We start from the raw sequence: 25,460 nt of genomic DNA, 5'->3' as shown, positions 1-25,460 counted from the left end.
TTCCAAATGCAGATGGAGACTTATTGGTTTACCAATGCTTGTTTGGCCCACTTTATGATCTAAACCATTCATACAAATGCATGGGCAGCCATCTTGAAATTATTTTTCAAAGTAAAACAGTAATCATTTCAAGATGGTCACTGATGCTTATGCCTGCGTGCTCATGTATGCTTTTGCTTGGTGACCATCATGGAATTACTTTTTTATTATACTTTATTCTTAATTTACCATTCCACAATGCCAGACCACAACTGTGAAATGGTAACTTAAGAATAAGTATGCCCTACACGCCCAAAAGTATAAGTGAGTAGCCCGATAAAAGTGTGTAGTCGCTAGGCCCTCGCAAAAATGATGTTAAAAATAGAGTAGGGCAGGATAACTCTTTGCTGTCAGCAGCAATGAACGAATACAAGTCATCCAATTAAAATGATGGTAAAGAAGTTATGCTCCAGGGGTGGGACAAACCAAGAAGAGGAAGGAAAGCCATAGAATCAGGGGTTTTGAACAGATATAGACAAAAAAGTCTTTCAATGATGAGCAGGGTGTTAACTCAAAGACCACTCTATTTATGGTATTGTAGACATTGGGTCTTTGACAACAGACTAAGGGCCTGATTGAGAACTCAGCGTACGGGTTGCTCCATCACAAGGGTGACGGATATCCCATCCCCTAAAATCTAAATCCAATTATATTCTAGGGGATTTATGGAGGGCAGGATATTCTTCAACGTTGTGATGGAGTAAGCCATCCATCAAAATCTAGCTCAAGCCCTACACCTGTTTGTGAACCAGTCTCATAAAGCAATGAAAGAAACTTCCCAAAAAAGAAGAAAGAAAAAGTCCACAGCTCTTTAGTGAAAGTGCGTTAAAATTGTGCTTCCAAAAATCACCTCGCCTGCCCATAAAAACAACTACTCTCCCCACATACATATCATTAAAGACATTGCCTTTCAATTGAAAGCATGTCTTAGCCTTGCACTACACTCCATCCCTCTCACTTGCAGAGACTGCTGTCGTAGTTGGACTGCTGGTTTAGGGATGACATCACTTTTGCTTCTAGGTGACTAGGCCAATCCTACAACAAGCCACAAATGTCGGCCCAACCCTTCCAGCTTACAAGCAGTACTTCCCCAAAAACCCAAATGGTAAAAGGTGATTTCTGTCAGCCTTTACACATGGACCCTAAAATGCGACATCTCAGGGGAGTAGGGGTGGAACGGAAGTTACCCTTTTCTCACGCTAGTAATAAGTCTCAGACACACGCGGACAATAGAGGTAATGCAGGAAAGTTTTCAAAATGTTTATTAAAAAGACTGCACTCTACGATAAAATGCGTGAGCTGCAATGATTAGTACAATGCATAGTAAAAGAAGCAAAATTGTGAAGATGAGAGTTGTGAATACAAAGACCCCCACCATCCTACAATAAACGTAAAATGTAGAATCCCTAGCATGGAGAACCTAATCTCTAACCTAATGAGAGCTAGGTGTGATAAACCTAATCTTCCACTACTGTGCCCATGAGAAGCGCCCCACCCCCCCAAGCCTTGTTACCTTGTTATGAGGTCTCTAGATCAGACTCCATTGAGACACGAAGGCTGGATCTGCATCAGTGAGACGTGCAGCATAGATAGCGATGATGGCATCTGGTAGGAATCCCTCTGATACCCTTGTCTGTGTGAGATGTATTTGTACAGATCTGCTAGGACCCCTGACGCAGGGATGTTCCCATACAATAGATAAGGAGGCAGGCTTGTGACAGCAATTATGTAAACAATTCCCACCAAAAGTACATTATGTTCCTTTCATACATAAGTGGGAAAGGGACATGATGTGAATACCTACGTTCATCACTTGGTTTTGACGCTGATAGTGACGCCTTCGTAGAGTGGCACTCATATTGCAAATCAAAACATTGCTCTAACTCTAAACAAAGGCAGCCATCCTAAAAGAAATAGTAAAATAAATAGGCTAAGACAGAGCAGGATAAGTAGGTTAAAAGTCACTAGGTGATGGGGGCACATGCCTGCAAGCCAGAAGGCTAAGCTAACCACCTGATTCCCAGTAAAACTAAGTAGGATTCACTACAGCTCTGTTGCTCTATAGGGTTTGCTAAATAAATACCCATGCACACATACATAGATGGGATACATCCATATAAATACTTATACATACATATATACATGTGCATACAGATGTAGCCTATACATTAAATAAAAGTGAAGGCCAAGATCTAGTCATTCTCACCACCCTGTAGGATAATTCATAATTAGCAATAACTTTTTATTTTTTATAACTATTTTTTTTATTTAGAGAGAGCTTAGTACTACCAAGCGGGGTAAATGACGGATGTTACTATTATCATTCCTAATAGAAAACAACTTGTTGGAAAACCAGAAAGGGAGCAGCCTGCCTCACACTCCAGCATGCAGTCAGCCCCAATGCATCATGGTAAATGCAGTCAAAGTTCATTTTTTATCCATAAAGTAGTTTTTCAGCTTAGTGTGTGCAGCAAGTGCTGTAAATCTCTGGACACGTGTTGCTGGGTTCAGCCCTTCATCAGCAGAATGCTTTGCCTGTGGGGTTGCTGGAAATGCTGCCAAAAGTCCTCTCAGGTTTATGAACCACTCATTGGCACACAGGTGCTCAACCAGAGCTCATTACCTTGTTTGCTCAAGGGAGCCTTCTTAAACAGGAAAACCAGAAAGGGAGCACCCTGCCTCACACTCCAGCATGCAGTCAGCCCCAATGCATCATGGTAAATGCAGTCAAAGTTTGTTTTGTATCCATAAAGTAGTTTTTCACCTTAGTAGGTGCAGCAAGTGCTGTAAATCTCTGGACACGTGTTTCTGGGTTCAGCCCTTCATCAGCAGAGTTCCCATAGGAGAAGAGACGACTAACAAAAACATTCCTCCACAGTAACAAGCAGCATAGATATATGAGCAATTAGAAAACTTACTTTATTGTTTATATACAATAAAAACCAAATTCCATAAAAATCACATCAAAGGAAGCCCCTATCAAAAACACCCCAATATAGAAGGACAAAAGAAAGTGCAAAGATCAAGTGCTCGTGATCAGAAAAGAAAACAGGAGATAATAAATCTCATAACCTTCAATATATCATACACTAAAAAAACAGCCTGTTGGTTAATCTTCTTCTGCATTGAACCAATCTTAAATTTAAAAAAAGGCCTTAAATCCCCCGTTTTAGTCCTTCATCAACACTATAAACAGTAACCAAATTCAGGCTGAAGCATCATCGTCGATGTTCTGACCCCCTTTCGCTCTTGGGCCAATTCAAAGCTCCTAAACGGGTCTTCTTCAGGGCTAACCGATAGGGACCCCCATTGTTTCAAATCAAATCATGTCACCACAATCTTCTTCAAAGTTACTTCGAATTGAACATATCTTTTCACTCGTCACTTGGTAAAAGCAGCTCCAGTAGAAGATATATAAAGAGGACACCACTAGTGGTCTAGAGGAGAAAATGAATAAGGAAGGAGTGATACATGGGATGTACCTCGGGAGATTATTATTCAACGAGTGAAAAGATCTGTTCGATTCAAAGTAAATAGTAGTGCACGCATCTTAACGGTCTCTCATTCCACTGCCTCTGAAGAGACATCCTGCATTTCCCCTTATTCCTTTCAAACTTGGTTAGTACTGCCCCCCGACTCTTTCATCCTGTCTACACTGGTGAAGGCAAATTTCCTCCACCACCACCCTTTCGCTAACATCACGTATCAAGTCACCAGATGGTTAAGCACAGGATCATTTAGTGACTTTTGTGGTTTACTCTGACAGGAATTGTGCTTTTGCTTAGGATCCATTGTCCTAGATTGGTGCTCAGTGGCAGGATTCAGTACTTGTGTTTGTGCAGCAACACTCAGGTGGACATTATGACACTGGCAGTGAGTGATAAAGTGGTGGTAATACTGCCAACAGGCTGGCGATAAATATCGCCAAATTATGACCATGGTGGTGATACCTCCCATAGACAGCCAATGTACCACACCAACCCCCAGGGCGTTAACACCACTGACCACAGCAGTATCCATTAAAGGCCAGGCAGAAGCCAAGGTACCGCCCACCATATTATGACATAGCAAACCGCCAGGATTTCAGGGGCAGTACCAGCGGCATTAAAAGCCTGGTGGAAACATATCACAGAAAACAAAAGGCTCACCAACAGGTACGCAGAGGACTCCGCCGCCGTCACGTAACCGGAACTTCAAGTCTTCCTGATGCTCTTCTATGCCATGGCCCTCCTGGAACACCAACGCCGACAAAGACAACGACGGTGAGGACAGCCACCTAGCACAGAAGGGAGTGAGGGAGGGAGGAAAAGGAGATTGACACACACACACAACACACACCATTCACACACACCATACACAGAACCAGCTGCTGAGTTAAACCAATGTCACAGGACCCATGTTAAAATAAAACAAGGACCAAAATGAGAATCAACTAACACTGCAATTTGATGCCAACAGCCACCATATTGTCCATTCAAATCCAAATGTAGGCGTCAATGTCCAGAATGGGCCAATGGCCAGTCCAAAGTACAAAAGGGCCACATGGCCACAGAGCACAGTCTAAGGCCCAACTTGACTCCTGACACAATCCGGAATCCACTGTTCAGGGGCATCATGTTGGAAATAGGCAGGTACCTCAGGGGGAAAGAGCGGGGGCACCTCAGCTGAAGTGAGGAACTTGCCCACTGGTTCTGGAGGGGACTCCATGCCCTATTGTCTTTGGTCGTGAGTGTAAGGCCACAGTCTCTGAAGTCGGGAACTTGCCCACTGGTTCTGGAGGGGGCTCCTTGTACAACAGTCCCCGGAGGTTGGCCTACATGCCCTCTGCTGGAGGTGAGGGCTGCTGTGCCTCTACTGGGGGTGAGGGCTGCTGTGCCTCTACTGGGGGTGAGGGCTGCTGTGCCTCTACTGGAGGTGAGGGCTGCTGTGTCTGTGCTGGAGGTGAGGGCTGTTGTGCCTCTGCTGGAGGTGAGGGCTGCTGTGCCTCTGCTGGAGGTGGGGGCTCATTGCCCTCTGATGGTGGAGTGGGAACCTTCCCTTTCTTTGCTGGTGGAGTGGGTACCTTCCCTTTCTGTGTTGGTGGAGTGGGAAGCTTCCCTTTCCTTGCTGCTGGATTACGACCATTGGCAATCTTTGATGGTGGAGGGGGATCCATGAGTCCCTTATTGTGATGGGTCCCCTTGTCCTTTGACATGTCACTTGTGTCCTTGCCTCCAGGACTAGGAGTTGCCTCCATTGTCCACATCTCCTGTCCCTTGCTTTTCACCACCCTAGTCCTCCCTTTCTGAGCCAGAGGTGTGCTCTCAGTAGAAGTGGCAGCTGTCACACTCTGGGGCCCCTTTGTGCCAACAGCTGTTGATTTGATGGGAGCAGTGGCAGGCTGTTTGGCTGAGTTGCTGTGCTGGGTCGTTGGGACTCTGCTCTTATGGGCAGGACAGGGGGTGGCGGGGGAGGAAAGAGGTCAAGACCTGCAAGGAAAAGCTTCTAGGGGCGGGATGTGGGATGAGGGATGGGAGTGGAGGTTGAGGTAGTGGTTGTCAGAGGTTACGTCTGCTGGACTTGGATGCAGGTGCATGGACAGTGTGCGTGTGTGAGGTGGATGGCTGTTGGGTGTCTGAGTGCGTGCATTTGTGTCTCTTAGGAGGGGAGCAGACAGGGTGGGAGAGGACAAAGGGGACATGTGGATGGATGTTGTGGATATGTCTGCAAGTGAGGTGTGTGTGCTGCTTGATGTGGTGATGGTGGTGGTGGCTGTTGATGCAGGGCATGCAGGTGTGAGTGCTGATGTGACTGTGAGAGAGGAGGAGCAGGAGGGGAAGACAGTGGAGGCAGTGGATGTTGTTGTGTGTGCAACTGTATGTTGTTTGTGTGAGTGCTTGTGGCCTGAAGTGTGCTGCCTGTGTTTGACTGTGCTACTCTTGTCTGATGTTTTGTGTGCATGCTTGTCTGTATCTGTGCCTGGGATGGGTTGTGGTTGAGGAGACTGGGACTGGGAAGTGGTAGTTGGAGGGGGGACGGTAGGAACAGGGACACTGGCTGCCATCAAGGAGAAGGCCAGAGCCTGAAACGATCTTTATAGGGCCGCCAACCCACAGTGGATGCCCTGCATTGCTGCATCTGGGATGCCAGCCCCTGGATGGCATTCACAATGGTTGACTGCCCTTCAGAGATGGATCTCAGGAGGTCAATAACCTTCTCGCTGAGGGCAACAGGGCTGACTGGGCAAGGGCCTGAGGCGAAGGAGATGCCCAGCCTCATGGGTGAGCAGGCACGGCCAACTCGATGGGGGCTATTGGGAGGGCGGTGCTGGTACGGTGGGTGGTGGCTGTAGCTGGAGTGGTCCGCCACCACCAGGGAGCTTCCATCGGAGGAGGAATCAGAGTCTGTGTTGTAACCTCCTGTCTCTGCTGTGGTGCTCCACTCACCCTCTGTCCCATTGGTCCCCTCGGCGTCGGTAGACTCTGCCTCCTGGGTCCTGTGGGATGCAGCCCCCTCAGTCACTGGTGCCCTTAATCCTCTGCCAGATGATGCTAATGCACACTTGGACAGGATGACAGAAGAAAATAGGGGGGAAACAGAAAGGGAGCACTGGGTCAATTGCAGCACCACACCACAGTTGGCATACACATTACCATCATGCAGAGATCATACAGGTTTGCGCATTATGCATCGCACTGGCATTCCATTGGCTAGGTTCCACAGCAAGATGAGATCTAACTGCTCCCCTCCTGGGACCCACTAAGCCCTGTATGACATGGAATGCAACCTAGCAAGGTTACTAGATTTTGCTATACACCCATTTACCTTGAGCTGGATCACGCAGCAATGGATGAGCAGGCATTAAGGTGCACCCACTAACTGAAACCCACTACCAGGATCCCATGCCATCAAACAAAAATGATTGTCATGCTCACTGTACTCACTCCCTTGTGGCTGCTGTGCTGCCCTCAATCCCCATCCAGCTCTGGGTAGGCCACAGCCAGTATGCGGGCCATCGGGGGGCAGGTTCCGACGGGCACCCCTCCTTCGTTGGGTGGCCATCCCCAGCTGGGCCTCTGCGGGCTTCCAGGCCCAGCGTCTCAGGTTCTCCCACTTTTTCCTACAGTAGGTGCTCCGCCTGCTATAGACCCCCAGGGTCCACACGTCCTTGGCGATAGCACGCCACAATCCCTTCTTCTGATGGGCGCTGACCTGCAGAGGTAATACAGACAGGAGGACACCATTAACCATACAATCCAGCCTGTCACACATATGGCCCACAAATACCATTTCCATCTCCATTGGCACACACATCACCCGAAGCACTGCATCTAAACTACCACCAGACATACCCCCCACCCAAATGACACACTGCTAGCACACACATCTCCATGCAACTTTGTTGCATGCATCGTGCCCATGGTGTTCCCCGTTAGACACTGTTCTCGATAGAGCCCTATTATAGCCAATGAGGAATAGCACGGCGGTGCAAGACCACCTTCCGTCATGACACCCAACGCCTGCGGAGTTACATCACTTCCACCTGTCCATACTTACAGGACTGGCGGTCACCATTTTATGGTGGTGGACAACATTCAGAATTTGGAAACTACGTCATTGCTGTAAATTGCACATACATTGCTATTCACATTGTCGGGTTACATACATGCTCTATGTACACTGAGGTGGTGGTTCCATTGTTCAGTTTGTGACACCCTACTCACTCTTGTGTTCCTTAGATACCTACCATTGCAGAGGAATAGGAGGAGGAGACAAGACCCCGTGTACAGACCCCTTGTGGACTTGGCTACACTGGAGGACGGGCAGATTATACTGACCTATAGACTGAACAGGGCCACAATTACAGAGCTGTGTACTCAATTGGAGCCTGATCTGATATCAGCTATCCATCACCCCACTGGGATTCCCCCTCTTGTGCAAGTTATATCAGTGCTCAATTTCCTGGCAACTGGTTCTTTCCAAGTAGCAGTGGTCTTGGCAGCAGCCAATGTTCTCAATCGTACTGGCAAGGGTTTTGTCTTCCTTGGTCAATCACGTGTGCAGCTACATCGCTTTCCCCAAAGTGGAAGATTTGGTCACTGTGAAGGCTGGATTCTATGCAATGGGAAATATTCCTAATATTATTGGGGCGATTGACGGAACACATATTGCATTTGCCCCCCCCCCCCGGCACAATGAACAGGTGTTTCCACTCACTCAATGTGCAAATGGTGTGCCTGGCGGACTAGTACATCTCCCACGTTACTGCCAAGTATCCTGGGTCGGTGCATGATGCCTTCGTCCTGAGGAATAGCAGCATTGCAAATGTGATGGCACAACTACAGAGGCACAGGGTATGGCTAATAGGTGATCCAGAGTCCCCACCCAATGTATGTCAGTGTATGCCTTCAGGAGTCATCCCCCTATACCATTGTGTAAGGGTAATGTTTGTCCCTCAATTCTTGCAGGTGACTCTGGCTACCCAAACCTGTTGTGGCTCCTGACCCCTGTGAGGAATGCCAGGACAGGGGCTGAGAATTGGTATATTGATGCACATGGGCAAACCAGGCAGACCATAGAACTTACCTTCGGCCTCCTGAAGGCCAGGTTCAGATGCCTCCATCTGACAGGTGAATCCCTCTGCTACTCCCCTGAGGTTTGCCAGATAGTTGTAGCATGCTGCATGATGCACAACCTGGCCCTCAGACGACATGTGCCTTATCTGCAGGAGGAGATTAGAAATGCACCTGTGGCAGAAGTGGACCATGAGGACAGTGAGGATGAGGATGTGGACAACAGAACATCAGTTATACGGTAATACTTCCAATGACACACAGGTGAGACAGTGGAACTGACCATTCCTCTGATTATTGATCTTTTCAGTGTGGCTGTAGCAGGATGGCAGTCACTTTCTTTGCATCTCAACTGACTGCCACCTATGCCTTCTCTTTTTGCAGATGTTGGTGTTATAACAACTGTGTACTGGTGTGATGACTACAGACAGCTACAGGTCATTATTTGTATGCTATCACAGTTTTTAGGCCAATTGCACAAGATGTAACTGTTACCATAATTGCACATTTTCATCACATAAAGCACTATCACTCAAGTTGTGTTCAAGGGTGTTTATTGTAGTGAAATTTATAGATGGAATAGTGCAATGGAATGGGGTGATGGTAGAGGTAAGTCCAGGGTACTGGTCCAGCCTGTTTGTATCACAGGTCCAGTGTCCAAGGGGCCATAGGAAGGGGAGCAAAGGCAGTTCAAAGTGGACAAGGCGACAGAGTGGGACACAAGGGTGACATTCAAGAGGGTCTCATTTCCTGGTGGTGGTCTTGGTCTTGGCAAGTGTCTCTGGCATCTGTCTGGGTTGCAGGGAACGTTTGCGGGCATTGTTTTCCTTCTGCAGGGGGAGGGGTGCTGGTGGCCTGTGGGTCCTGCTGCAGGGCCTCCTTTCCACTAGCTGCAGCAGATGTGGTGGGCTGTTCAGTTGACTGGCTAGTGGAAGGGGCCCGCTGGAGTGCTGTATGTTCCCTCATTACGTTGGCCATATCAGCCAGCACCCCTGCTATGGAGACCATGGTGGTGTTAAGGGCCTGCAAATCATTCCTGATCTCCTGATGGTGTACCTCCTGAAGCCACAGGTTTTCCTGCATGATGTCAAGAACCTGGCCCATTCTTGTCCTGGGATTGTTGGTAAGCCCCCAGGACATTAGTGAGTGCCTCCAGGACAGTAGGTTCCCTGGGCCTGTCCTCCCCCTGGCACACAGCTGTCCTCCCAGTGTCCATGTCCCCCTGTGCCTGTGTCCCCTGAACGGTGTGCCCACTGACCACAGGACCCTGATTGTCTTGGCTGTGAGGTGTGGACTGGGGTCCCTGCACAGGTGGGCACACTGCTGATTGACGTGTCCTGGGGACAGAGGTGTGGGGACGTTGGGTGGGTGCTGTGCTGTTGGATACTGAGGGGGGATGCTCTGTTGTGGACTGGGAGTGGGTTGGGGTGGCTGGCTGACCAGTGGTCCCTGATGGGCCAGGAAGTTCATCCTGATCCAGATGTCCAGAGTTACTGTCATCACTGGGGGCATCTTCTGTTGGGGGAATAGATAGCCGTGGCACCTCCTCGCCGCTGGGATTGGCTGGGGCACCTGCAGGGATGTAAGTAATGTATTATGCTTCATGTCTGTGACACATTCTACATCCCTAGCTTCCCCTATATCATTGCTGTTGCCCTGCCACCTTTGATAATGTATGGTGATCTATTGTGTGATTGTTAGTTCTCTATGCTGTGCATGCATTGGTGGTGGGTGTACCTGTAGGGCTGGGACGGCTGTACATGCAGTGGGTATGGCATACAGGGCTTGGCATTAGGGTTAGTCAAATGTGTAGGTGCACTGCGTGGGATGGAGTGGAGTGATGGGAGTCAGGTTGACAGGGTGAGATGACATGCAGGTATGGGGGGGTGTGATAGGTGGTAAATATTGACTCACCAGTGTCCAGTCCTCCGGCTACTCCAGTGAGTCCCTCAGGATGCAGTATTGCTAAGACTTGCTCCTCCCATGCTGTCAGCTATGGGCGAGGAGGTAGGGGTCCACCACCAGTCCTCTGGATAGCGAGCTGATGCCTTGCTGCCATGGAACGTTCCCTTCCCCTGTAGGTTGTTTCACCTCTTCCTGATGTTGTCCCTTGTTCTTGGGTGGTGTCCCACGGCGTTCACCCGGTCCACAATTCTCCACCATAGCTCCACCTTCCTTGCAATGGATATTTGTTGTACCTGTGCTCCAAACAGCTGTGGCTCTACCCCGATTATTTCCTCCACCATGACCCTCTACTCCTTATCTGTGACAGGCGGGTGCCTTTGTGGGGACATGGTTGTTGTGTGGTGTGTGTTGTGCAGTGGGTGTTGAATAATGTGGTGGGGTGTGTGGTGCGTGACGGATGCATGGGTGTTTGTGGTGTGTCTGTGATTTGCATGTCTATCTCTTGGCTAATTTTTCGTAACCGTAAATGTGGGTTTGTGTTTTATAGTGCTGTGGGTGGGTGTGGTATGTGTATTAGTGTCAGGTGTGTGTTTTTGGTATTGGCCAATGTTGTGTTGTTTTGTATTTCAGTGGCCATTCTGACTGCGCTGGTGTGTACCGCCAATGGTTTACTGCCAGTGAATGTCCGCCATGGTGAATTGTGGGTCATAATGTGGAGGGCGTTGTTTTGTTGGCATGACGGTATGGGTGTTTCTACCGACACTTTACATCTTACCTTTGGTCTGGCTGATATGTGTTTGTGGCAGTATTCTGTGGGTTTAGTGTGTGTGTGTCATAATATGGTGAACGGATGTTCGCCTCTGCAACAGTATGTTGGCGGCCGTCACCACGGCGGTAAGCTGGATTTACCGCCAATGTCAAAATGAGGGCCTCAGTAGTGTTGCGTAAGACAAAATCCCATATAAATAACAACATCAATTTTTACATTTTATTACATTTTTTACTTGACCTATTCTAAAACTATCCTTTGTTTTTGATTTGGTCACTTTTTCCTTTTTTTAAATTTGTTACCTCACCTTCTTTGTGCTCACAATGAGGATGGAGAAGATCTTTGCTTATGACCTTAGCAGGGCTGGGCTTCTGGATCTTTGCAAAGAGAGAGAGGGGCTGTATGTGGGGAACAAGGCCACAAAGGTGGATCACTAGGTAGCCCTCAGAGCCTTTGAGAGCATTAAAAGAACACAGTCCATTCCAGAGAAGCAGGAAGATGATGACTCCGAGGAGGTGGATTTGGAAGAGGAAGGCCTGGCACAGACCCTGAGCTGCAGCAACCTGTGTAGTTTTCCAGAAGGGGAGCCCCCTGCCAGGGCAGGGTTGTAGTGTGCCCTCCCACAACTAAAAATGAAAGAGCAAGGTACCTAGAAGAGTGCAGAGTAGGGAAGGGTGGAGGCAGACAGAGCCGTGGAAGGGAAGACAATTCTGCTAGCTCCTGAGAGGAGCCTGAATGAGTGGGACTTGACAGCTAAGCAAGCAGGAAAGTCCAGCAGAAATGGTGGGAGCAATCCAGTGTCGCATGGAGAGGGGAGGGTCCGCATACCCCAAGAACTCGTGCCCAGCTATGTGGAGGGTGATGACATAGATAAATGGTTTTCTGCACATGAGATATTTCTAAGGGTCCCAGAGCAGCACTGGGAAGCCAACCTGTGGAAACACATGTACTCAGTGGGGAAGGATATCTTTTGTACGTTACAAGCAGGGAACCAGATGAGGTACACTCCCATGAAAGCCATGTTACTCACAAAGTTTACGCTGACCCCTGAGAAGTATCGCATCAGGTTCAGGGACAGTATGAAACTATTAAAGCAGTCTTGGGTGGATTCCCTTGATTACTCCAACAAGGCATGGAATGGCTAGGTGGGGGCCAGCAAAGTGAGTGATTTTCCTGGGCTGTACAATCTCATTTGAGGCAGCACATGCTCGGTACTCTGCCCACCTGTGGGGGTGCTGTGCCGTCTTGGGATGCTTAACATTCCACTTAACAGGCCCATATTTGTCATACTTATAGCGCTTGGGGACAAATCTTCCAGTTTTATTGTCTTCAAACTCATTCTTCTTTTGGTCAGATGGGGGCTGGGTTCCCTTCCCATGTAAAGTATTTTGGGGGCCTTTTGAGAACTCTTTATTTACATTTTTCTCTCACCCTTCTGTTGGGGGCCCTGGCCACCATTTTGGGGATCCCCCAGATGCCTTCTTGGGCAGTCTGGTGCTGACCCAGAGTCTGCCTCCTTTCCAAGCTCCCTGGGGTCAGTTAGATTGCTGTCAATCAGGTGTTGATTACTGTAAACAGTTAATTGTACAGGCCTCTGAACATGGGATAGGAGCAGTTCTGTCCCAAATCAATGATGATGGCCATGACCAACCTGTTGCTTTTATTAGGAGGTTAACTCCCCAAGAGCAGCGTTTGAGTGCCATTGAGAGGGAAGAGTTTGCTGTGGTTTGGTCTCTGAAGAAGCTGAGACCATACTTGTTTGGTTCTCACTTTCTAGTTCAAACTGACCACCGACCTTTCAGATGGTTGATGCAAATGAAAGGTGAAAACCCCAAACTGTTAAGGTGGTCCATCTCCCTACATGGAATGGGCTTTGAAGCGGAACACAGACCTGGGACTGACCATGCCAAAGCAGATGGCCTTTCCAGGTTCTTCACTGAGAAGATGAAGACTCTCCTGGGAAGGGTTAGCTTCATCCTCTTTCATTTGGGAGGGGGTCATGTAGGAAAGTGCCTCTTTTGACATGGTCAACCCCCCACTTTTTGCCTGGTTTCTGGTGCAATTTCGATAAAGAATTGCACTGGGTCCCTGCTAAACAGGTACACAGCGCCAGATCTCTTTCCCCCAAAACTTCACAGTCATTTTTTCCAACTGGAAAACGTTTAACTACCACTATAAGTCCCTAGTAAATGGCACCCCTGGTACCTAGGGCATGGGGTACTAACGAAAGGGCCCTGAGGGCTGCAGTACACATTGTGCCACCCTCAGGAATCCTCTCACTAAGTGCACACCATGCTACTTTCACAAGCTATGTGCCTTGATGCAGAACTAAAATGAAAACAAGACATGGCACACAGGCCTGTGTGCCCTGTATCCTTTACACAGCATGCAATATATGTAGGTCACCCTCTAGCAAGCCTTCCAGCCCTAAAGGCAGGGTGCATTATATTGCATGTGAGGGCATACCTGCATGAGCAAATATGCCCTGTTTTGTCTTTGTTGATTCTCAGACATAGTAAGTGAACAAGGAAACCATTTAAGTACATGTGCTGGACACTGGTCATTACGAGTTCTCCAGCTATATGATGGTTTCACTGAGGATAGGGATGTTTGGTATCAAACATCTTGTATTAATAAACACTCACTGAATCCAGTGATGGATTTATTAATACATGCACTCAGAGGGCACCTTAGCGGTGCCCCTGAAAACCTACCAACTCCTAGCATGGACACTGACTGGTCAAAACCAGTGCAGCCACCTTAGACAAAGGTCTGGCACCCTGAGGTGAGAGTCAATGGTCTTGAGGGCTCAGAACAAAGGCCTTCTCTGGGCAGAGGTGTTAACAACTCATTCAGGCAGGACAGACATTCCAGGGCGGGGAGCTTCAAGGGCATTGCCGACTTTGTAATGGGACCCAGCCTCTCCTCGTGGAAGAGAAGGCTGACACCCAGTTCCTGGCCCCACTTTTGTCAGCAGGACTGGCAGGGAAATTAGTTAAATTAGGAGGAGTGCCCACTTCATGCCAGCCCCAGCCCTAAGGTGTACGAGCTGAAGTATACACTTCTTTTTAAGTTCCTCCATCTTGTTTGGAAGAAAGTAAGCCACTAGGGTTAGGGTTAGGGTTATGCCTAGTTCCCAATGGAAGTGGTCATAAAAAGGGTGTAGTCACCCTAAAGTTGAGTAGGCCCCTGGCTACCACCTGGCTCTCCACATAATGCCCCTAAATTCAGTATTTAGGTGGCACCCCTGAACCCTAGAACTGAGATTCCTGACAACCTAAGAAGACACTAAAAAGCCACATCAGCAGAGAAGAGCGCAGACACCAACTGACTTGACATCAGCCCTGCCAGCCTGTCTGCACCAAAAGACGACACGTCCTGCAGCCCAGTGACCTTCAAAGCTTTGGGAGGACTGCCTGCCTTTGACAAAGATCAAGATCTCCAGAGAACAGTGGATCTGTTCAAGAAGAAACCAACTTCAAAAGAAAAAGAACTCTGCCATGAGGAACTGCTAAACTGCCTCGGGACCCACCTCTGCACCCGACACCCATGGCCCGAGTCCAAGTGGCCCACCAGTCCTGTGGAGGTTCCTCAGTGATTCTGAGTCTGAATGCACCATGGCCTGACCCCAGCTGGACTCTGCCTCAAAGTCTGCAGCCTCAAACCGAAGACTCCCATGACCGCGACCTGCCTAGTAAGCTGTTCCCAGCGACAAATGACACCCCTGCACCCGGAGCCCCTGGGCTTTGGGGAGCTGGACTGTCAGTTTCCCCACGTCCCCGAGCAACAGAACTAGCTAGGCAGCTGTGGGTTTTCTTCATTCAGCCTCCTGACCCAAGCCTGCAGCCTTTTTCCAAAACTGATCTCCCCCATTGATTTGCATTGGGCGCCTTTCGCTGTTTTAGCACTCTGCTCCCGGCCTCCTCTGTGCCGGTGAGGGTGTAAATTTGGTGCTGCCTTGTGCCCTCCCCCGTGCTTACCTCAACCCCAGGAGATCAACCCCTGACACAGCTTTACTCACCTGTGAGCAGCGTATTTTCAGTTACCCCCAGTCTACATTGGTTAACATTGGGCGCCTGATGCTGTGCTGGTACTCTGCACCCGGCCACCCCTGTGCTGCTGAGGGTGTAAGTTTGGTGCTACCTTGTGGCCCCCCCTTGTGCTTACCTCATCCACAGAAGCTCGACCCCTGACACCGCTTACTCACCCGTGAGCAGCACATCTTCATTCACCCCCAGTCTCCATGGAATAACATTGAGCACATGACTCCGAATTTGACCTCTGCCCCCGGCTGCCCCTGTGCCACAGTAGGTGTACTCATAGCACTGAATTGAACCTTGCCTGGCGTTAACCTAAATCCCTGAAGATTTGATTTAAGTTGCGTATTTACCTACAAAACTGCATTCTTATTTTACTCCCTGAGGTTAACATTGCTGATCTGAAAAATTGCACTGTGTTGATTTTTGAAACTGCAAAGTATTTATACTTGTGAAACATATATAAAAATAAATGTAATTTTTCTAAATTGGTCTCAGATTTATTCTTTGAGTGGGTGTCTCATTTATTGCCTCTATGAGTACAACAAATTCTTAGCACTACCCTCTGATAAGCCTAACTGCTTGGCCACACTACCACAAAATAGAGCATTAGTCCTATCTACATTTGCCTCTGCAATACCAATTGGGGATCAATTGGACTCTCTGCACAGTGCACTTCGTTTTAGTATATTATATAGAGAGCCAGCTTCCTACACCAGTGTTGGCTCCTAAATAAGAAACTCTGTACAAGGAAGCGCTCGAGCTAGGGCACCTCACGGACTCGACCACGGAGGCCCTGGTTGTGCCACTGCCCAATACTAAATCATCTGAGGCTGGTGCTGCAGACTTCCGACCTCTCTCTATGCTCAATACTGACTTTAAGGTTTTGAGCAAGGTATTGTCCTTTTGACTGGGGCCATGTTTGCAAGGCCTTATACACCCAGACCAGAATGAGGTGAACCCGGCCCACAACACCACCTATAACCTCCGACGGCTGTACAATATTGTTCATAACCAGGATTGGATAGACTGCCCCCAGGCCACGATCATGTCAGTGTACCTGGAGAAGACCTTTGACACTGTGCAATGAGGTTTCCTACAACCGGATGGGACTGGGTGAGAAATGGGCTATGTGGGTGTTTCTGTTGTACTCTAAGCCCACGACCAGGGTGAAAATTAGGACAAACCATTTTGGATTCCTGCTCTTCACTCTGGCCATTCAGCCATTGGCAGAATACTTCCAGACAGAATGTTGGGGCTAGGGACTCATAGTAGAGGGAGAGGAACATATTCTCTCCCTTTATGTGGACAACTTGATAGTATACCTGTGGAATGGGGAAGAGAATATTGGCATTGCGCTGTAACTGCCAGAGGAGTATGGAGCTGCATCCAGGCTGCGGGTGAACAGGAACAAGATGTGCATGCTCCCTGTGATGCGCAATGCCCCTGACCCATAGGCTGCACGCTGGACATCCTTTGGGCACCGCACACCTTCAAATATCTAGGCATTCATGTCCACTACTTACCTGCTGACCTGTGGGTGGCAACCTGGGCAAGGGAATGTGGGCACTGACCTCTTCCATCCCCTTCCAGCACTCCATGATTCTGCCAGTTTTGGCACGCATAGCACTCTCCAAGATGGCCATTCCCGAAACGACCATTTGACCATTTCATGAATCTAACAATGAGAGTACTGGGGTTGTGGTTCTGGCAATTGTATTCCCTCCTACAGGAGCTTATTTGGGATGCAAGCCACTGGCAACCCTGCGCCATCTGCCTCTAGAATAGGGACTCAGGGTCCCTCACTTTGAACTCTTTTATCTGGCGGCAGAACTTCAGTGGGTCACGGGGTGGCTTGATGGGGTGGGTCTCCCAGAGATAGGCAAGATAGGGACAGAACCCAACCAGGGGGCACTACTACAAAACTGCTCTGTCCCGCACTGAAGATCCCATAGCCAGTGCTCCTCCCGGCCACAGCCTTGAGCTGTTGGCAGTGATGTGTTAGGCGGACAGGGAACAAGACACTTTGCATCCGAGCTCCCACTGATGGGGTTACCTCATAGAGATCTGCTCACGTATTTCAGGGCGGGACAGATGAGCACCTGGACTGAGATGGGGATCGTAATTGTGAGCGACTGCTACTTGCTGAACGCTCTTATCCCATTGCAATTACGTATGGAGAAAATGATGCCAGCGGCAGGCCAATTCCTTAACTACAGGGTGCTCACACATGCGTTACAAGACCTCTGGGGTCAGGGCCACATGGAACTGGCAATCCACTTGGTCCTACAGCATCTGCTGGGATGGGAACAGAGAGGCATCTGATTAATTGGTTCTACAGGGCAATGAGCAAGATGGCTGGAAAGCCGCTAGAGGCATTGGATGGCTGAACTGGGCTGCAACATCTTGAATGCTGAATGGGGAAGGTAGGTGGCGTGCCCCCGGAAGGTGTCCTGTAACACCCGCCTAAAATATATCCAGTATTTTAGAAATGGGGCTCTAGTTGGCAGAGGTACACACCCTTGTCCAAGTAGGGACCACAATCCTAGTCAGGGTAAGTCACACATAAACCAAATTATTCTGTGCCCACCCTATGGTAGCTTGGCACTGAGCAGTCAGGCTTAACTTAGAAGGCAATGTGTAAAGTATTTGTGCAATAATCATGCAGGAACACGGTGAAAATACCACAAAGATATACCACACAGGTTTAGAAAAATAGATGATATTTATCTGAATAAAATAAGGTCAAAACAACAAAGATCCAATGAGCACAAGTTGAAATATCACTTTTAAAAGGTTTGAAAGAGTCTTAATCCTTGGGAATAAACAGTTGTCTCTTTGTTACACACAGTACCTGGTATGCATCAAAAATAACGACGCACGAAGACCGTAGAGGATGAGATGCGTGGAAAATAAGGTGGTGTGTTGAATTCTCCGATGTAGCACAGACGATGCATCGTTTGTTTCCACACTGCAGGGGTTTGCGTCGTTTTTTGGTGAGCAGCCTCGTTCTTCACTGCGATGCGGGGATATTTTGACACCCAGGGATGATGCTGGGAAAAATCCTTGTCGCATGGCAGGCCCTGCATCGAATTTCCAATCGGGAACTCGGGCTGCATCGTTCTGGTCGGCTCTGCGGCAATTCCTCAGTCGCAATGCAGGCTTTGTGTCAATTTTGGCAGGCGGTGCGTCAATGTTTGACGCACAAGGAGTTTCCAGAAGAGATTAACACCTTTTGGCCCTGCAACATCAGAAACAGTAAGCAAGCCCAATCCAAGCCCTTGCAGGGCATTTGTGGGGAAGGCAGTGTCCTTCTCAGCAAAGTCAGAGGCCAGCAGGGCAACAGCAGGGCAGCAGTCCTTCTCACAAAGCTGTCCAGATGAGTCCTTTGGGCTGCCAGGCAGCTCCTCTTGACAGGATGCAGGTGGAGGTCCAGAAGTGTCTGAGTTGGTGGGGCACAGACCTAGTTTATATACCCAAAAATGCCTTTGAAGTGGGTGAGACTTCAAAGAGTGGTTTTGAAGTGCACAAGTTCCCCTTTCAGTTCAGTTCTATCTGCCAGGGTCCCAGTAGAGGGTTTTGCAGTCCATTGTGTGAGGGCAGACCAGTGGCTTTTGAAATGTGAGTGTCAGGACCTCCACACTTCCAACCCAGGAAGACCCATTCAATATGCAGATAAGTGCTGGTGTGACTGAGTGTCCTGTGTTTGTGGTTGTCTGGGTGAAATGCACAAGGGAGCTGTTAACTAGCCCAGCCCAGACATTGATTGGAGACAGGCTGTAAGGCACAGATAGGTTTTAGGTGCAGAGAAATGCTCATTTTCTAAAAGTGGTATTTCTAAAGTAGTAATATAAAATCCAACCTCACCAACAAGCAGGATCTTCTATTACCATTTTGGCCATACTAAATATGACCTGGTTACCCCTTTCAGATCAGAACCCACCACTCAAAAAGTATATGAGGCCAGTCCTATGCTAGTTTATGAAAGGAGCAGGTCTCATAGTAGTGAAAAACAAATTTAGGAATTTTTAACCGCCAGGACATATAACACAGATATGTACATGCTATGCCTTTTACCTACATTGCACCCTGACCTATGGGTTACCTAGGGCCTACCTTAGGGGTGACTTATATGTAGAAAAAAGGGAAGTTTAAGGCTTGGCAGGTACTTTTAAATGCCAAGTCGAAGTGGCAGTGAAACTGTACACACAGGCCTTGCAATGGCAGGCCTGAGACAGCTTTAAGGGGCTACTTATGTGGGTGACACAATCAGTGCTGCAGGCCCACTAGCAGTATTTAATTTACAGGCCCTGGGCACCTGTAGTGCACTTTACTAGGGACTTATAAGTAAATTAAATATGCCAATTGGGGATGAACCAATGTTACCATGTTGAGGGAGAGAGCATATGCACTTTAGCACTAGTTATTAGTGGTAAAGTGTGCAGAGTCCTAAAACCAGCAAAAACAGTGTCCGAAAAGTAGAGGGAGGCAGGCAGAAAAGTTGGGGATGACCACCCTAAGGCTGTCATGTCTTACATAGTATAACTACACACACAGGACATACTTGACTCTGTTCAGGATAGGGGCGATTTATGGGGATGAGCCCAGGTCGTGCCCCTGTTGTGCAACACAAGATGTAGACTTCAACCACATGACGCAGGGGTTCACTCAGCTATAGGCATGATGGAGAACTGTACTAGGGCAACTAAACAATACCCAACATGCCCCAGTCATCGGCTCACTTTTGATAGAACTCTGATATTTGGGGTGATTGGAAACAAGGATGCCTCCTTAAAAGGCCTCCTAGAAGACACGAGTCAGAAGTGGCTGGGTACAGTCACTTCACCCCACTCTACATATCTGATACCCAATGGTAGATATCTGATATCTGACATGCCCCAGTTACCTCCTCACCTTTTGATAGAACTGCGAATTAGGATGATTGCAAATGGGGAAGCCCTTCAGAAAGCAGTGCAGTCCTATTAGGGTAATAAGACTGCATGTTTAAGGCAGCAGCACCACCGAGTGTGGGAGACTGAGTCAGCCCACACCATTTTGGAAAGTGTTGACCTACCTAGCTAGTCCTCATTGTGTCACCCAAACCTAGAAAGGAAAAGGTGATTTGTGGCAACCTAAACCTGACACTCTGTCTCCTCAGGGAAGTCATGGAAACAGACCATACCCCTTTCGCTCAGTTACTCAGTGACTCACACATGCCAAGGCAGAACATGAGATGCAAACTGGGTTTTAATGCATTTACTGAAGTAATTGCATCTTAGTATAAAAAGCATGAACTGCAATAGTAAGGCAGGTGAAACATGGAACAGTAATCACCATTACAGCTAGTGTTAAGAAAATAAACAACCCATCATTTTGTACGAGTCTAGAAAGCCCAGCAATTCCTGTCCGAATCCTATGTCTAGATCTGAGAGAATAGTGGTTGTAACCCTTCTGCCTGTCCCGATCTAAGGGACAGGCAGAACCCCCAACCCCATACTTTAATGTGATAGCAAGTGTCTGCCTGTTGTCTGGATGGCAATGCTCTCTGGAAGCTGAAGAGTCAGCAACAGGATCAGCAGAGCTGTCTGTGGAATGATGTGTGTCCCAGGAAGGCCATGACTGGAATGCTCTCTCCCCCCCTTAGGCCTATGTGTTTTTTAAATTATAACTCCTACTGGGTTCTAATAACAGGCCTGATGTACTGATGTGTCTAGAAAATGGGGACTGACTCCTGAGCTCTTGGAGTGGCAATAAAAGTTAGCATGTCACATAATGTACATGACAGCCTTGAGCAAGGCATGAGTTGCACATTGTACAAATGGGAGATAAAATGTGCAGCACAAGCAACTCTGTCTTCTTGAAAAGAAGCAACTGATTAAAATATAAACACAATGAGCTAAAGCTGGCTGTGCTAAAAAATATGAAAATAATAAAATGCATGTAGGTGTAAAAGGCACAGGCTACTGGCCTAAAGCTAAAATAAGGGTGTCCAACATCGGTGCTAAAGGGATCCTACAACAAGACCACTGCCCGACCTAGATAAATCTGTTAAGAAATAGCATTTGGTTATCTAGTCTCTTGTGATCAGTGGTGGGACTGTACATAACATTAACACAATCACACAGAGGGCACCTTGTCTAGGCAATACCATGCTAGACATAATCTGGCTTGAGAGTAGCCTAGGGTGGGCTTTCAGACCACGTCCGACCACGAACGCTCCTTTCACAACCAGAATTTAACATCTGAGTTTAAAGTTTCTTATACATGAAATTAACATGCCCATACAGATGGCACCTTACATAGGCAACAGCTCGCAATAAAAGATCATGTTCGAAAGTAACCTATGGTATGGCACTGTTGTCATCTCAAGAGTGCAACAGTGGACCTGGATAGGGTCACTCATGCTTGTACGAGGCATGATGGGTGATTAACCAGGCTTGTACATTTCCCTATGATGGTCATTGTGATGACTGCTGTGCAAAAGATGATTTTGTTTTGCCTAATGACTTTCACTTTCAAATGACTTTGTGACGACCGCTCCATACATGAAGCGCAGGCTTCTATTGGTGTCTATTTTTGCTTTCTCTATAGCCTTTTTCTGTTCTATGTCCCTTTTTTTACAACAAATGTTCTTGCATATGATTTGCGATGGAAGACTGACATGATGTGCCCCTTAAAAGAAGATAACAAAAATCTTGTATGTCCATCTTTTTTGCCCACAGCAAACTCTCCGTGTGGTGCATAAGTCTACCATTTTTTATGACACAGTGTTCACTTTCGGTTAGACACTCCCTTATTTCTGCCTCCATGTTTCTATTATGTTTGAAACACTTCCTGAAGTAATGCGAAGAATTTTTTTTTGTCAGACACAGTATTTATTTTATTTTTCATTTTTATTTTTGGCTTGACACTCCTTGTTTCATTTATGTTCAAAACACTTTCCGATCTAATGCAAAGTGAGAGGACTCATAAGTGTTAACGCTGAATTTTTTATGAAATTATTAATGATTGTTCATGTAATTTGGGTGTTGAATTTGCATAGAAAATGAAATAACGTAGGGAAAAATAATGCACGCATTTGAAGGTGCGACTACCTGAGATGCCACCAAAGTTCACAAAGTGTACTTATTAATGGCTTATTAATATGAAATGATGATCTTATGTTTGATTAATGTAGTAATATGCCATATTAAGGGTTATGCATTTTGTATTAGCTTTATTAATTGTAGGCCTTAACGTGGGCGAGGTCTTGGCCCAGTTGCACGGCCTCATGTCAAGCTGTATTTCTTAGGCGTTTAATAAAATGTCTGCTTAGATAATTAAATTGTGATTTTCCACTGTACTGTCCATGTGCTTGTAGCTAAAAATCTTTTCTCATGAGAACTGCTTGCTAGGAGATGCTGTACTTGGTAATGCAACAATGTTTGATGTACTGTGTGTGAGACTGACTTTCCCAGGAGAAGACAAAGACCAAACTGACTGGAGTATAAGCTGTAACATTATTGTTACCTGACAAGCGGAATGATGGGTGTGGGACAAGAGGAGGCAATCATCGACATGTGAACCGTGTACTAGTAGAAATGTAGATTTAAAGTTTTAGTTTTATTGGACAAATTGTGAACATGCGATCTGCTGACCAATTAGGATGTGAGAAGTAGTTTTAGGAAATCTAACTTAGCCAGACTGCACCAGGAGAAGATGCGCCATTTCTTTCGAACTACCCAAAGAGCCACTTTGGCTATTATTTGTTTTTAGCCGTCATGAGAAGAGACTTGCTTCATTTTACTGCTTAAAAGACTTTGACTTTGACTTTTCTGAACTCTGCTGCTGACTCCTGATACCTCGCTGACCAGACTGATGTCCTGATTGAGGAAGAATGTCAAAGCTTGCTGAAACTTATTGAGAACAGGTAAACACTGACATTACTGAATACTATGTCTATTTGCTTTTGTTTCTAGGTACCAACCGCTATTTTGATAGAGCCATAGTTAGATGTTTTAACAAAATTTGTGTTGACTAAATTGTTTTGCATGAAGCCCAAACATGCTAATTCTTATCTGGCACTAGATAGGGAGCTCACTGATCAAGTTCAAACAGCTGTTGTCTTTTCTTTGCTGAATCTAAATGTGTGTAATACCTTTTGCACAGTTATTCTTGCTATTAATTTGCACTGTAACTTTGGAGTGTGTAGTAGCTCAAGCCTTGATTAGATTACGATTCTTTTGCCGCTTTGAACAGCCAGTGCTGTTTCTGTATGTTTATCAATTGATATTGAGATTGACTTACGTTACGTTAGCATTGTTAATATAGGGAAATAAATATTCTAACTTTTACATAGAAGGTGTGGTTATTCATGACTGAAAGGTCATGGTGTGTGACAGTTATTGACTCCCATTGATTACTAATGTTATTGATTGTTAATGGTTATTGCTCTGTGCATGTACGGAATGCATGGTGGGAAAACCTCAAAGTGAGTCAAAAGTTTCATCAAACTATTCGTGTCTCCTTGTAAGTTTACTTATTAAGTTCAGACACTCTAACATAAGGTAGTCTTTTCCCACTCTTCACTGCCTCAGATTCTGGCGTCATGAAGGCACAGCACTAGCGGGCAATCAGCTTGTCTCCTAAGTACATAAATGTGCCACCCACTTGAACTCTAACATGCAGGGCGGGGAGCACGGAGTAAGCGAGGAATGGGAGAAGAGCTCTTTCAGTATGTGTGGCACAAGTTTGCACTGTTTTATTTTGCAGTGCTGCGTCATGCATACAGCTCACTCTGGATGTCAGTTTCATGTTTGTTTCTTTTACATTTACTCATAGCCTCCATCCTAACTCTAGTAAGGCTGTTCTGGCTTTTGTCCCGCCTTCTCTCTGCGTCATATGGGGCCTTGATATTTCCATTCACAGGTATGTCTTCTTTGAGGTTCTGGTCAAGCACCTAGGACTCTCGTCCCTTTCACATATTTAAAAAACCAACCGTGTCTTATACATGCTGAGCAATGTGAATGCAATGTGCACCCTTTCCTTTTCTGTTTCATGCACTGCCATGTAGGTAATATCGTAGGTCCAGGGGATCACTGGATGGTGCAGGTATTGTGCCTTACCACATGATCCCCATGTGGTCAAGCTATAGGTATGGATGTCCTTTGCATCCCTTTGTTATTATTTTTTATGTTTTATAATCCTGTTTGGATATCCTATGCAAAATACTGATAGAGGTACCACTTCTTGTTGTTATGGGCGGTTTCTGTAGTTTCATGATTAGTACCTCTCCTGCCTGTGTCTATAGAATATCGTTAGACATCAGTTGTCATGTTCGTCACTTCCTGAACTACATCTCCTATAAAAATTAATAGCATGATTCAAAAGATATCTAAAGTTTTTTTCAAATCTGCTATTTTCGTCAGTGCCCTCTTAATGACACCGCTTCTTCTGGTTGCTGTACATAAAACACACAAAGAGTATTGTGGTTGAAATGTATATTGTGGCACACAATACATATAAAAGTAAACTGTCAATAATGTATATTGATGTATACGCCCTCCCCTTACTCCTTTTCCATACTCCAGAGGGCATAGGAGTACATTGAAGGCTCGCTTTGGGTTTCTGTGCTCGCAATTACCTGATTTGCTTGAGATTGCTTTTCTGCATTTATGTGTTGTTGGAAATGGCCTCTCTGCAGGGTCACCCCCAAACTTTTTGCCTTCCTCCTCTTTTTCTCACCTCATTTTTGCAGGCTTTAGGACTCTGGGCACGTTACCACTGCTAACCAGTGCTAAAGTGCATGTGCTCTCTCCCTAAAAACATGGTAACACTGGCTCATACCCAATTGGCATATTTAATTTACTTGTAAGTCCCTAGTAAATTGCACTACCTGTGCCCAGGGCCTGTAAATTGAAGGCTACTTGTGGACCTGCAATACTGATTGTGCCACCCACATAAGTAGCCCCTTAACCATGTCTCAGGCCTGCCATTGTAAGACATGTGTGTGCAGTTTTACTGTCACTTCAACCTGGCATTTGAAAGTACTTACCAAGCCTTAAACTCCCCTTTTTTGTACATATGTCACCCCTAAGGTAGGCCCCAGGTAACGCACAGGGCAGGGTGCTATGTAGACAAAAGGCACACATACCCCTTTGTGTTTTATCTGTCCCGGTA

At 46.9% G+C, this 25,460-nt stretch overlaps 1 protein-coding gene across 4 annotated transcripts in view; it reads right to left on the bottom strand.

Annotated features, from left to right (window-relative positions):
* LOC138295834 (uncharacterized) overlaps positions 1–25,460 on the bottom strand; it is a 1,330,477-nt gene that overhangs the window by 1,163,544 nt on the left and 141,473 nt on the right. The gene's annotated exons all lie outside the window — the stretch shown is intronic.

The sequence above is a fragment of the Pleurodeles waltl genome, chromosome 5 (genome assembly GCF_031143425.1).
Source record: "Pleurodeles waltl isolate 20211129_DDA chromosome 5, aPleWal1.hap1.20221129, whole genome shotgun sequence".
NCBI classification, from domain to species: domain Eukaryota; kingdom Metazoa; phylum Chordata; class Amphibia; order Caudata; family Salamandridae; genus Pleurodeles; species Pleurodeles waltl.
The sequence above is the reverse complement of the archived record's forward strand: the minus strand, read 5'-3'. Positions and strand labels throughout refer to the sequence as shown.